The sequence below is a fragment of the Quercus lobata genome, chromosome 4 (assembly GCF_001633185.2).
Source record: "Quercus lobata isolate SW786 chromosome 4, ValleyOak3.0 Primary Assembly, whole genome shotgun sequence".
NCBI lineage: Eukaryota > Viridiplantae > Streptophyta > Magnoliopsida > Fagales > Fagaceae > Quercus > Quercus lobata.
The window spans coordinates 13,343,142-13,352,434 of NC_044907.1; the positions used below are offsets into that span (position 1 = coordinate 13,343,142).

Below are 9,293 nucleotides of genomic sequence, written 5' to 3' on the forward strand. Positions count from 1 at the left end.
ATCCTATGTAAAGCCCCAGGTTCCAAAAAAAATAAAAAAAAAGTCAGAATTTTTATGGCTCACAAGACCCCACCTACCCCCTTAATTCCCAACCACTCATTTCTCTCAAAATATCTCCCTCTTGGCTGGCTATTGATGGGCAACTCTCATTCCTTTTCATTTCAAAAAACACACAAACACACACTTCTTCCTCACTTTCTCCCTCACTGCCCCACTGGTGTACCTCCATACCACCACCACCTCCACCATCTTTTTCTGGCAAAGTTTACCAAAAAACACAATAGAAAAAAGCAAAAGTTCACTCATCTCTATTATTTGAGATAAAAATTTCTAATCTTTTGGTGCATTTATATGCTTTTGCTAGAGGCTTTCTTTATCTAAGTTTTGATAATGACACCCATGTGATTTATGAGTTTTGGAAGTGATATTCATGTGTTTGTATGTATGGATTTTGTCTTGGTGGATTTATTTGATGAGTGGGTTTATAGTTATTACAATCAGTGGTGATGCCACGTTGGTCCCAGGGTGTTCCTAGGAACACCCTGAACTGAAAAAAAAAAATATATATATATATATTATATATAATAATTAATTTTTATTTGTTTTCCTTAAAAAAAATTAGGAACACCCAAAAAATTTTTTTTTATTTGTTCTACTTTCAAGAAAAAAAAAAAGCAAAAAAAAAAAATTTGAACTAAAATCTGAAAGAAAAAAAAATTGTAACAGAGCAAGCGGCAAGCCCACGACAAGCCCAACAGATGGTAGCAAACCAAGTAACCCACAGATTCTTAAAAAAAAAAAAAAAAACTAGCCTAACATTGGAAATCAGATTAGGCCTCAAACACTTCACAGACACAAGTCATGCAACGACCAATGGAACGGACAGAGAAGGAGATCGCTTGCCAAATCGGGCCTCAAACTCGATCTCCCATTCAAACGGACGGAAGCTACATCTCGACGTACTGCTTGATCGGTCTTCCTCACCTCACCATTGTGCCCGACGGCGCCGCCTATCAGCCTCAAGCCTCCCTGCTCCGTATTTCATCTCTATCTCAGTCTCTCTCTCTTCATCTCAGTCTCTCTTTATTAATATTTACCCTGTTTTTGGCTTTATTCGGTGTTGGTGTTGGTGAGATTATTAATTGTTTTTTAGTGTTGGTGTTGGTGTCTTTTGGTGAGATATAATAAATTGGCTTTATCTGATTGACTCTAGTCTTGTGATTGAGGGCCATAGGGCATTGGGGCTTGTCTATTGAATTAGGGGGTGGATGGGGGCATGGGGCCGGGGTAGTGCAAGTGTGTTGTGTGCTAGTGCTAGTGCAAGTGTGCAACTAATCATTAATAAATATGGTTGTTTGCTGTGTGCTAGTTGATTAGTTCAACTAATGGTCATAAAATATGTAATAAATCACTCTTTTTTAGACTTGGACTTAAGCTATACGGCCTATATATTTTTGTGTTGCACAATTTATTGACCTTTTTTTTTTGTTAAGTAATAGTGTGATATTCCAAGTAGGGAAGTATCAAACAACCATAGTAATTAGTTGAACTAATTAATTTTGTTTGTTTGGAATATTAATTAACCAATAATTAATTGGGAAAAGCAACTAATAAACAATAATTAATAATTTAATTAATCAATACATTATATAAGACAAACAAATTAAATTATGTTAGGTTAAACAACAATTAATAATTTTATAATTAATAAAACAACAATATAACAAATTATAGTTTATAAAAAACAAACAAATTAACGAAACAACTAAACAACAATACAGTTAGGAAAAATTCCTGGAGGTGCTACTGGGAAAAATTATGCTTCTTAAGGAACATCTTGGGAAAAATTCCTGGAGTCGCCACTGATTACAATGGTGGCTATCTAAGTTGTGAAGATTTGAGGGTTTTTGCTTATAATGAGAAATAGATGGTGAATATAATTTTATTGATTATTTGGAGCTAGTTAAAGATTCAAATTTTTTGTCTTTGAGATATTATGATTTTGGTGTCATGGGTCTCTTGATGATATTAAATAAATCTTATGGGAACTACTTATTAAGTGTTGAGGTTTTGATATTAGAGATTATAACTTGAATGGGTTAATTTTATAAATTGGAGTCTATGCCTTGTAAATTAAATTGTTGAGTAACCTTGGAAGTGGGATACTTTACTTGTGAGGTTGGATACTTAGGCCTGCCTAAGTAATTGCTTATTTAGTGATCTCTAATTCATAGCTAGATGCAAATTTCATAGGATTCAGCCTGAGTAATTGCCTGAGTAATTGTTGAGTAATGAGTATTGCTCAGAAGGCCGTTTCGCTTCAGTCTGCCAAATTTCATAGAATTCTAACTCTAAGGCCCATGATTTCTACAAGTGTTTTTTTGCCTTGCACGATGATTTCAAGCACGTGTGAGAGTCCAAAAAGGACATGGCGGTCTGTTCTACATCAGGTTTCTTTGGATTGGCAAAATTGAAGGGGCCTGACCTACCTAGAATGCAAGGTGTCTTGAATCCCCCACTATACAACACAAATTCGATGTCTGTTCTGATGTTAATAACATGAAATGTTAATGTACCACTACAAGTCCTCACTATACATTCATTCTTGCATTCGTGCTTGTTGCAACTAAGATAGTCAGGATCGTTACTCATGTACATTGCTTGCAATTTTAATGTAAACATATACATAATGTTAATATTTGATATACATAGATGCTAATGTACCACTGTAGGTATTCACTACACATTTACTCTTTACATAATTTGTGTTAAAAAAAACCAATATTAACATGGGAGATCATAGAAAATCAAAATTAACATTTATGGTCCAAAAAGTTAACAAATCAATTAAAGACAATGGACACTTAAGGAGAAAATGACAAAGTTGAAAAGTCTATAAAAAATGAATTTCACCACCATATATAAACCTGATGTACTATACCTTCTTCTTACATTCACCCATCAACCAATGTATGGCAAAGCATAGGTTGAGAAATTTTTATTATTTCCATGAATATTTAGACCTCCTAATGGTTCTATAGTTCTGAAAATAAGGCCATTTCACTAAAACAACAATGATTGGCTTTGGGATGAGAGAACCTTCCCAAACCCAAATAGACTTTAGCAAAATTCTATTCAAAAACTCATTTCACTTATATATATTTAAGAAACCTAAGCAATTGGCACTACAAAAAAACTGGGCTATTGCGGTGGGCCAAAACTGCCGCAAAAGCCCAAAAAACTGCCGTTGAAGGCCTATTGGGCCTATTGCGGCGGTTCCTCTTGCTAGCCTTGCACTGTTGCAATAGTTCTATTGTGGCAGTGACAAAAAAAAACACCACTTAATACACCTTTTAGTGGCGTTTTTGGTTTTTTGTGGTGAGTAGAAAACTGCCACCATATGAGAGTAGAATTTAGGTCAATTGACCTTTAGTGGCAAATTATGTGTGCCGCTATAGGTGACAACCTTTAGCGGTGGGCAATAAGTGCCACTATAGGGTTTCATGTAAAACAGAACATAAGCACCTTTTAGCGGCGGAGATAACCGCCACTATATGTGTGAAGCTTTAGCGACGAGCTATAAATGCTGCTATAGAGCTTCATTTAAAACATAATTTTAGACTTTTAGCGGCGCTTTTTACCCACTGCTATAGGTTAATTTTTTTCCCCCTAGGTTTTAAAACCACAGACCTATTACAAAAATCCTGTAATAATTTTAACTCTACTGAGATAATACCACAAATGTAACTAATTAACAACACCACAAATGTCTCCAAACTAACATTATATTAACATAGAAATATATTATCAAATACATAACATTGTCTATAACCTTCATCATAAGATTAACAAAAAAAGATGTGGTCCTTTGAATAAAACAACCACTCAAATTAAGATAATACTATAATCAAAGTTCCAAAGTGTTTAAAAATATCCTTCAACACTTGCAAAAAATGTGGTTGTTCTTCCGTAGTTCTTTGTATACAAAAAAGTCCTCGAACACCAAGATAAAGCTTATAAGTTGCTTGGTTGATGGGATGCGGTTGATGATTTTTGAGAGTTGGAGATTGTTAGACCAGAGGAACATCCTACATATAAATTATGATTACTCAATAAGTGCGTATAAATGGAATAGAATGACAAGAAAATGAAATCTCTCACAGACATGCTCAGATTGTATGATTGAAAAGTAGTTCAAATTCCAAATAAAAAGAAAGAGGCAATGCATGATTTGAAATAGTGAGAAGGTGAGGATTTTGATAAGGAACACAAACATTTACATGAACTAACTAAGTAATTTATATAGACTATGTATATATCTTTAAGCTAAGGTTATCAGTTAAAGCCCCTATTTTTCTTGCCATCTGGATTTGAAATAGCACTTGCTAATTGCTTTCAATATATGATAAGTTTCAATAGATAAAATATGGCTGAACTCGACATGAACATGATAGTTGCATGCAGGCCTCACACAGTAGCCCACCCGAAGTTTCAGGTTCAGCCCTCAAAAAAAGTAGTTCATTTACTTCTTCTTTAGTGATCTAACAATCAGATTTAAGTTATAGTTAAGGATACATACTGGTGACAAACCATATTATAGATAGGGCCTGAATCATATTTGAAGCAACAAGAATTTCAGGAAGCTTATATACCCATTCATTTATATGTCTTCAAACTCTTCACACAAGAATTCAAAACACTCAAATATATAATTAAATCATGAAAATTTAAAAAGCTTAGATATAAATAATAATAATTTTTTCTCCAGTAAAAAAATTATAATAACAAGGGATATTATCTGCCAAATCCCAATGCTGCAACAAAAAAAATCCACAATAATTGACTTCCAATTCACAACACAACCATGCCAGAATATAAAAAAAATCGTTATTTATGCTATTAACATGCAAACTTTGCTCTATGGTGGAAACAAAGGGTATAGCAAAACTTGAATTAACATGGAAAATCTAAATACACAACACAAGCAACCAAGCAAAGGGTAGTACACTTGAACCTTTCTTTGAAGCTTCCTTTTTTAGTAGTAAGTTACAAACACACCTGGTGAGACTTGAACTCACGACCTCACCCTCCACCTTGCTCTAACAAAAAGAAGTAGTGCCATTTGAGCTAGACCTCATTGGCATAATACTCTTAAAATTTTAATTTTATCAAGAAGAATGCTCTTAAATAAGTAAAAAATATCACAACTTAATGCCACAATATTAGCTTATTATGCAAAAAAGAATGACGATATAATACAATTGATCTATTCAAGTACATTTATAATTCTTGGAGGGGGTTATTACATGGAAGATGCAACTTCCAAACAACTATAGGAATAAAAATTGATACCATCACAACCAAAACAAGAGATTATCTCGTAATAAATGTTTAATGCGGTTGTCAAGAAGACCATATATAATTGGAGTGAGATGTAGTAGAGTATAAACAAGGAATGAGTTCAACTCATGGACATGAGGCAATTGGACATGAAATAGAGCAGTGCTTCAAGAGTACCATCTCATTGACACATTTGATAAAATGATACAATTGATGAGGATTTTTAAGATACTATAAGCCTAGCCATGGTTAGTAAATTAGGATTAGGTACACAAAATCAGCATTCTTATACCAAACACCAATCTTTGGATTGGTAGAGGGAGAAGAAAACAAAGAAATTGAAAATAAATTACGGACATCATCAATAGAGATAATAAGAGTAAAGACAATAGACATGGTTTATCTTTATATTAAGAAGTCCAATGGTTACACTAGTAAAATTGTTTAGCATCAAGCAAATTGGACATAACAAACCGCCAAGAAAATAAAAGGAAACAGAACAAAAACAAAAAAAATTGCAAAATAGAACAATTATTTTGACATTAACTAATGAACTCAATAAAGAGGTTTGAAAAGAAATCCTAATCAACTTATCCAAGTAGTTAGTTGGGTTTTTTTTTTTTTTTTTTTTTTTATAAATAAAATCAGAATAGTTAGTTGGTTTTTTTTTTTGGAAATAAGCATGGATGTTGGGCATTGTAAAATAGGAAGCTTCCAAGAAATTACCCAACCCCACGTGATTATCTTTTCAATGACTTTCTATTTCTACTTTTTATACAATTTCATCTTTATTTACTTATTACTCGGATTGTGTGGTCAACTCAATAAAGCAAATAAAACACCACCCTTACTTTGCTGGAAGTCTGAAGCTCCATCTCTAGTTCACTTCTCAAAGATCTTCTCAGCTGGGTTCTAGTGGAGTCTTTTGCAAAGACATGGGTTCTAACTTCTAAGAGGAAGCATACATAAATGATAAATCTCATTACCAAAAAGTCACTACCTTTACAAGGCTCAAGTGAAATTTTTTTTTTTTTGCATACTACGGTAAGTATCAGTTTTCTCTAGGCTCTAGTTACACAAAGTCTAATTCTACAGGGGTTATAGCCAATCTATCCATATTAACCATTCGACCTAAATATGTTTTCTCTTTCTTTCTAATTTTCTCATGTGGGACTTGGTATTATTATAAGGAAGAGTTAGACATTTCTTGACTACTTGATGTGCTTATTTTAACAAGGAACCCCAGATAAACATATCCCAAAATTCCAAAGGAATTTGTCCCACAAGAAATGATCATATAGTTTGTCCAAAAATGATCAAACCCAAATGCCAAATTTGAAGTACCCATCAATAACAGCGGTCCAAGTAACAACTTTCTTCCTCGGCATTTCATCAAACACTTTATGAGCGTCGGTTAATTTCCCAAAACCCTAGATAAGTAGTAATCAAATTAGCAAAAATTTAACAAGAATCAAATGTATTTCTCAAACCTCTTTACATATAACAAACAGATAACAAGTTAAAGCTTAACTCTAAAAATCGAAGGTAAAGTTGGAGAATTGAATTGTAATGTCATTGTTTTCAGCGACCAAACAAACAAACAACATTAAAAGAGGTAAAGGAAGAAGAATCTTTGTGTTTGTACCCGGCTAAGATCGTTGAAATGAAAGGAACTTTGAATTCACTGAGCAATCGAAAGGAGATTTGGGCCGGAGGAGGGCTGAGTTGGGTTCGGCCTCGGCGGCGCTGGGCTCGGCGGCGCTTGGTTGGTCTCTCCTCCTCGGCGCCAGCGAAAGCTGTGTGTGTGAGTGTGAATGTGAATGTGAAGATTTGTGTGTGTGTGTGAGTGAATGTGAGAGATAGAGAGAAAATGAGAGAGAGTTTTGTGCAGTAGGAAATGAAATATTTGTGGGAAAATAAAATGTTTTGTGAAGTGGGAAATGAAATTTTATGCGGGCAAAGTGATGAATAGAAATGTGTGGAGTGTGGACTTAACGTGCGGCCTTTTTATTAAAAGGATTCATTTAGGGAAAGTTTTTATGAGAAATTGAAAAAGCTGTCAAAATAGTAAATTATTTTTTTATTTTTTTATAAAAAAGTTTCCTAAAATGGTTTGCTAATATATGCCCTAAGGACACACATTAGTAAATCCCTTATTAAAAATTAATGATAAAAATTTACTTAAAAAAAAAAAAACTAATCACTAAAATGTTCCTAAAAAAATATATATATATATATACACACACACTAATGGAGTAATCACTGTAAGTATTTTTAAAATGAAAATTAATTAGAATTTAATGAATTAGAATAATAATATCTTAAATTAAGATTAGATAGTGTATTTTTATTAAAATAAATAGAAAGAGATAATGATAAATTAATGAATATTCATAAGTAACAGATAAAAATTAATAATATCTTAAATCTAACCATTGGATTCGAAGAGTCTTATAAAAGGTTAATTCTAGTAAATTATGATCACAATCAAACGGTTGGATTTAGAGAAATGCGCGATCAAAGTTTAGTTAAAGTTAGTCAAACTCAGTCAAACTTAATAGATGGTCCCAAGACCATTGAAATTGTTGAAATTCATATTCGAATCTTGATCATTAGGATTGAAGAGTATGATAACATATTAGTGTTGGTGAAATCTGAGACCAATTGGATGGTCAAATTGACTGAACATAATCATACAGGTACACAACAAATGTCCATCACGTGTCATACTTAGATTTGAAATCTAACCGTTGGATTTGAAGAGTGTAATGAATGGTTAATTTTGGTAAATTATGGTCACAATCAAACGGTTAGATTTAGAGAAAGGCCCAGTCAAAGTTTAATTAAAATTGGTTAAACCCAGTCAAACTTAATAGATGGTCTAATACAATTTTATATCCTAAAAGAAATTCCCATTTATATTATTTTCTTCTACTGCTAAGTTTTATTTTTATTTTTTAATATTTTGAAAAATTAATATAAGGAACACCCACATAGTTCTATAAATTTAGCATAACACAAACAAATTCACAATTTATTTGCAAAATTCCTTAAGACCCAGTTCAAATATTACCAATACAATTATATGTTCTTAACATGCATGCCAATTTTCATGTCAATCGGGTGTAATTTACCATTTGATCTTTAAACTCATCTTTTATGCATTATTTTACTACAAAAACTTGAATTTAGACAATGGATTGATGATATACCTATTAATCTTTAATCACCTTGAAATTTTGTAAGCATGAAAAATATATGAAGATAATGTAATCTAACGGTAGATTTATCAAAATTAACATCGAATTAAGAAATATAAGGCTGGGTTCACGTGATACCTGATGTAACTCTAAAAAATATTACATCAATCAATAACTTATTATTGAATTCATACTTTGAAAACCCAACCGTTGGATTACATGTTCTATATGTTTTTAACATGCACGCCAATTAGGTGTAATTTACCATTTGATCTTTAAACTCATCTTTTATGCATTATTTTAAACTACAAAAACTTGAATTTAGACAATTGATTAATGATATGCCTATTAATCTTTGATCGCCTTGAAATTTTGTAAGTATGAAAAATATATGAAGATAATGTAATCTAATGGTAGATTTGTCAAAATTCACATTGAATTAAGAAATATAGGGTTGGGTTCATGTTACACTTAATGTAACTCTAAAAAATGTTACACCAACCAATAAATTATTATTGAATTCATATTTTGAAACTCCAACCATTGGATTACATTTTCTATATGTTCTTAACATGCATACCAATTTTCATGCCAATCGGGTGGAATTTACCATTTGATCATTAAACTCATCTTTTATGTGTTATTTTAAACTACAAAAACTTGAATTTAAATAATTGAATGATGATATGGCTATTAATTTTTTATCAGCTTGAAATTTTGTAAGCATGAAAAATATATGAAGATAATGTAATC

At 32.2% G+C, this 9,293-nt stretch overlaps 1 long non-coding RNA gene across 1 annotated transcript; it reads right to left on the reverse strand.

The window, feature by feature from the left end:
* Positions 1–3,867: 3,867 nt before the first annotated feature.
* On the reverse strand, positions 3,868–7,301 carry LOC115983950. The gene is made up of 3 exons (XR_004090314.1): positions 6,986–7,301; positions 6,685–6,770; positions 3,868–4,088 (listed from the first exon to the last, which is right to left on the reverse strand). It is a non-coding gene; the product is annotated as an uncharacterized LOC115983950 (long non-coding RNA).
* Positions 7,302–9,293: the final 1,992 nt, after the last annotated feature.